The sequence below is a fragment of the Periophthalmus magnuspinnatus genome, chromosome 4, assembly GCF_009829125.3.
Source record: "Periophthalmus magnuspinnatus isolate fPerMag1 chromosome 4, fPerMag1.2.pri, whole genome shotgun sequence".
In the NCBI taxonomy this organism is placed as follows: domain Eukaryota; kingdom Metazoa; phylum Chordata; class Actinopteri; order Gobiiformes; family Gobiidae; genus Periophthalmus; species Periophthalmus magnuspinnatus.
The window spans coordinates 1,700,519-1,706,518 of NC_047129.1; positions in this window are offsets into that span (position 1 = coordinate 1,700,519).

A 6,000-nucleotide genomic window follows, 5' to 3' on the forward strand; every position below is an offset into this window, starting at 1 on the left:
TGAATGTACACTTAATGACTTCCTCTCAGTTCCATAAAAAGGGCTTTGATTGGCAGGTGGGTCACTGTATAAGCTGAGAGTCGACACATGTCGTTGTATTTGTGCACGAACTGACTGAGGACAGATAGGCTGAGCCTTCAGTTCAACAGCACTGATGACATGTTTATTATTGAGTCTGTTTCATCATGAAATGTCTTATATATATATGCCAAGAAATGTGATCCAGACTGAGGCTGGAGTCAACAAGCAATTGTAAAGTAATATTTTTATTTATTACCATAGCTGTTGTTCACTTTTCAGAGAGATGTCTCTCAGATGGAGCAATCCATGGTATCATCCACACAGTGCAGTGAACCACCAGAGGGAGCCCTGAATGTTAGCGCATGACTCAACACAGTGAGAAGGTATTCTGAGAAATAAGACAAATAATGACATAATGAGAAATAATGTGTTTTGTAACTGAAGTTATTGCACATTTAGGATCCATATGGAGGACTATAGGACTGTCGCTGAATCCTGCCAAACTCAAATCTTGGCAGGATGTTATCAATCATATACTGCACATCATTAGTATAAGACTTTTCAGTAATACTTTATAATGACTACACATATTTATGCCTTAATAAAGCATGAACAAAGCCTTGATGATTCAGGCTTAGAAACCTCTTAGTTAATGCTCCTAACTCTTAACTCTAACCCCTTAATTAAGTGGTTACTGGGAGTGAATGGTTTTAATAAACTATTTATTCAAAAGTTAAGCCTTTTTTTCATTTTTTTTCATTTTCATTTAGGGAATCCATGTCCTAACTTTGAACGGTGCATTTGGCGAATTGGGACACAGACACAGACAGTGGAGGTAGTATGGTCCGTGTTGTAGGCCTGTCCCATTTCGGCAAGAGCTAGCTACACTGAGGAGTACACATTTTCGGCCGGGTATTTCGAAGAGTACTTGGAAGAGTATGCATTTGACGAATTCGGACACTTACGTTACGTCGATTACGTTCTGTCGCCTAGCAACCATGACGGTTGTTGACTCATGACCAAAACATGTTAAATGGACACTGAAATAATTACAGTTTTACTTTTAATTCTTTATTATTTCATAGAGGAAGAGTCAAGGTGTTGTCGCAGGTGTTTATTTCTGTTTATATTGAAAGAAGTAAGGAATTAATCTTTCCCTTTGAATATCAATAGGCAAATATAACGGTATATGTGTTTTCTTCCCAATTGTAGCTAGTATTACATAACTTTAAGAAAATGAACATTGTTTCTCCCATAGAAGAAGACACGTGCAGTGCATGATGGGATATAGCAGTGCCCAGATGTTTATTGAAGCCCCCCCTTGAACTGACCTGTGAAATTGTTTTGACCTACTTCTGACCCTTCGATAAAAGTGAGTTGTGTGGGTGCTCCTACTCTAAAGCCCTGTTCCATCTTGAAGACCCCGGTCCATCTTGATAGTTGACCTGTAAGCCTCTCTGACCCTACGTCATACCCTAAGAAAATACTACTCCTAATGCCATGGCTGCTACTACTACTACTACTACTAAACAACCCTAATCCATCTTGAAGACCCAAGAGGCTCACTGCGTCGTCGTTTTCAGTTCAGTGCATAAATGCCTATTTTCTCAAAAAGTTGGGAGAAGCTCTCTGACAGTGTTTACCGCTTCGCCGCCATCTTGGCCCCTCCCAAAATGTGTTGATGAGAAGGAGAACAATTGGTAACTGCCATGAACTGTTTCAAGATGACAAAGTATGACCCCAGGATCAGGCTGCAGGATGTAATAATCCAGCTGTGCGACCTGAGGAAGGTGCGTGGTCCGTCCCAGCGGTGCTTGGCGGCGATGGACGCGTCGTTGTCCGAGTGTCCAGCGGAAGAGGATGGAGCCGTGCGGTCTCTGACTTCTCCTCCAGTGGCGGTCTGCCGGTCTGAACTGTGAGTAATACCTGACTTTTGTAAAAAAAAGTCTGTGTCTGTGTGGTTTCAGGGGGAGACTGTACATGTATGTTGGCATGTATGTGAATATGTGTAACTGAAATGCAATAAAAAGAGTTAAAAGGGTGAAAGGGGCGATGTGTTTTGCTTAGTGATGGATTTATTGAAATGACTAAGGTCAAAATATTAATAATCACACGTAAAATGAGGTTGACATCGAGGCGGGTGTTTATGACTGCCACACATCTTCAGGTAGATTTTGTTTATGTTGTTTGATGCATAAAAGTGAAATGTCAGATGGTTATGCTTTAAAAAGTGATGTGTGATGTGTTTGACCCCCGCGGTCTGAGCTCCAGGCGTGCGGAGTGGTTGGGGGCGGGTGTCCGAATTGCGGCGCTTCTGAGCGGATAGAGCGTTTACGTTCCGCGCGGTCTGAGCTCCAGGCGCCGGAGCAAATGCGCGTTCTCGTACTAATGTAAAATGGGTTTGACATCGAGGCGGGTGTTTATGACTGCCACAAATCTTAAGGTAGATTTAGTGTCTGTAATTTGATGCATAAAAGTGAAATGTCAGATGGTTATGCTTTAAAATGTGATGCGTGATGTGTTTGACCCCCCCGCCGAGCCCACCTCAGCCTGGTCGACCCCGAGGGCACAGCGTTGGCGTCCATGTTTAACGCGTGGATGGCCCTCGGGGTCGTCCCTACCGTCTTCCGGAGCAGCCGCACCACGCTGATCGAGAAGGCGGGGAGCCAGGATGCCGCGGACATCAAAAACTGGCGGCCGCTGACCATCAGCTCGGTCATCCTCCGCCTCTTCTCCAAGGTTGTGGCCAAAAGGCTGGCGGAGGCCTGTCTCCCCGGCAGAGGGGCTTCATTCGGGAGCCCGGGGCATCCGAGAACATCACCGTGCTGGACGGTCTCATCCGGACCAGCAAAAAGAACAAGACCAGCCTGGCGGTGGTGTTCGTGGACCTGGCCCGGACCTTCGACACGGTGCCCCACGGTCTCATCCGGGAGACCCTCCGGAGGAGGCAGGTGAGCCCTCTGACAGTGGACCTGATCACCAGTGCCTACACCGGGTGCAGGACGGTGATTACGTTGGCGGGGCAGACCTCCACTCCCATCGCGGTCCAGCTGGGAGTGAAGCAGGGTGACCCGCTCTCCCCCCTGCTCTTCAGCCTGGCCCTGGACCCGCTCCTGTACACCCTGGAGGACAACGGCGTCAGCCTGGCACTGGGGCAGGACCTGGGGGTGACGTCGATGGCCTACGCCGACGACCTGGTGCTCGTCAGCCGAGACCACGGGGGCATGGCAAGGAACCTTGCGATTCTGGACGCCTTCTCGGAAAGGACGGGCCTGAGGGCGAACCCTCGCAAATGCTCGGGCTTCCTCCTCTCCAAGAAGGGCAGACGCATGGTTCTGAACCAGAGTCCCCCGTGGAGGATAGCTGGAGTGCCAGTTCGTTGGCTCGGCGAGAGGGAGACGGTGCGCTACCTGGGCATCGACGTCCACCCCTGGAGAGGCATCTGCAGCTCCACGTCTGTCCTGAGCATGCTGGACGGACTGATCGGGCGAGCGTCCGGGGCCTGCCTCAAGCCATCGCAGAAGCTCCACCTGCTGCGGACCCACATCCTGCCCCGCATCCACTACACCTGCGACTTCTCCGGCTCCAAAGCGGGCGACCTGAAGGAGGTAGACATCCGGGTGAGGCGTGCGGTGAAGAGCTGGCTGCACCTGGAGCACTTCACCATGGACGGGATCCTGCACTCAGCCTTCGCGGACGGCGGCCTCGGTCTGCCCAGGTTCGAGAAGCAGGTCCCGGCGTCCAGGTTGCGGCGGCTCCTCAGGATGATCCTCTCGTCCGACGCCGTCACCCGCGAGGTCGCCCGACTGACGGAGCTGTAGCGGCAGGTGGAGCTTCTCTACAGGACGGTGACCGGCGCAGACCCTCCAGAGGACCTCGTCGTCGGCATCAACCTGAGGCTCCTCTCTGCCCGAGCTCTGAAGGCCCAGTCCTTCAACAAGTGGGCCGCTCAGCTCAGCCACGGCAGAGGGGTGGCCAACTTCAAGGAAGAAAAAATCTCCAACAGTTGGTGCCGAGACCCGACTGCCACGGGTCTCTTGGAGTCGGAGTTTATCACGGCCCTGCAGCTCCGCTCCAACACCTTCGAGACGGTGAGAAAGTATGGGTCCTCGGCAGCGGCGGCGGTCTTTTGCCACTGTCGTCTGTGCGGCTTCGCGAAGGGCTACCTGGCGCAAGTGGTGGGCAATTGTCCGGCGCTGAGGGAGAACCGCATGCGGACCCACAACGACGTGGGCCAAAGACTGGCTAACATGGCCGAGGACAACGGCTGGAAGGTGTGGAGGGAGCACAGGCTGTGTGTGGATGGGGCAACGGGGGTCCCGGACCTTGTCCTCGAGAAGGGTGGCGTGGCCCACATAGTGGACGTGGCCGTATGCTTCGAGCAGAGCCTGACCACGCTCAGTGAGGCCGCGGACAGGACGGCGGCAAAATACGCGGCCTTCCAGGGAGCGGTCAAGGCCTGGCTCGGAGGAGCAGTGACAACGGCCAGAGGGTTCCCCATGGGAGCGAGGGGAAAGTGGTACCCACCCAACGAAGTCATCCTGAGAGACTGTCGGTTTCTGTTCTGTTATCAGAAGAACAGGCGCAGAGGCTCGGGGATCGTTCTGTAGATTTTTTATTTTACAGTCGGGTTAAAGGCAGCGTACAGCAGAATCAGATGCAAAGTCCATGTAACATCAAATGTAGAGTCTGACAATTTTGGGATTACATCAGTGTTTTTAAATCATCTCAGGGTGGGTGTCACTCGTTCTGTATCAAAGAAGCTATTGTGAAGAAGTGCGAAATGTGGCCTTGGCCAAAATGTAACATTATGTCTGAGAGTAAGAAATGATACCGTCTCGTGGGAGACAGAACATACTGTAATATTTTTGTATATTGTTCACAATTCCCCCTTTTGATCACATACACATGTGATCACTAAAAGAAAGGCGCCAGTCGCTACCTTTCAACAAAAATAAAATAAACCACCCAGAAAATCATAAGTTTTAGCTAAAACATAAAAATATATATAAAAATTATCAATATCAAGTGGATAATTTCATAAAATGTTAGCAGAGCTTCAAATCATAAAACATTGTGTAAAATATGTGACACTCAGATTTATAAAATGTGTATGACACTCGGACAGCATGGATGAAACAAAGAGCAGCTACTGAAGGAAACACCAAGATTAAAATAAAATTTAAACTGAGTCAGTTTCAAAGTCAGAGTCATCAGGTTGTTGTTTAGCTATAGCAGTAGTGATAAGTCGTAGACGTTTAGGTAAAGTAGGATTTTGTGGAAAGTCTGGCTTGTGTTTATGGGTCCAGTCAGTAGTTGAGGCAATTGTAATATACAATAGAGATTTTTCTATTTGAGAGTTCACAAGGGTCAGGCGTGCAGGTCAGAAAGTCACATACGTCAAATTGTGCTGTACAGTCCTGTCCTTCTAAACAATTAATAGTGAATTTTTTTTTCTGTAGATTTTAAACCTGTTTCTCTTGGTGCCCTTTTCAGTGCTCTCCATTTCATACCTGTATTGTTGCGATCCCCTCCAGCCGGAGGGTGCGTGTCACTTGTTATATTTGTGGCATTTGTGGTTGATCTTGTTGGCTGTCCGAGGTCCTCTTTCATCTCACTATTGTGTAGATACCACCAAGCTAAAACAAGAAAAATAGAAATGATTAAGAAAAAATAAAGAAGTTCAGGTAAGGTACATGGAAAACGAGGACATGGTCTATACTCCCCCTTTTTCTCTCTCTTCTTCCCCTCCCGGAGCCCCGGGGTTGGCTATGCCTGGTCCCTCCCCATCTGGTTCTGGAGCTGCTGTGTTGATGTCAGCGCGAACTTCGGCAAGGGTACGTTGAGTGGGGTCCACTGGACACTTGATGCAATGTGATAGATGGTACCAGAACTTAGAATTGCCGTGCTGGACCTGCACAGATCTCCCGGTTGATTGAGTGATTTTGTAGGGTCCAGTTTGGTAGGGTTGAGTCCAGT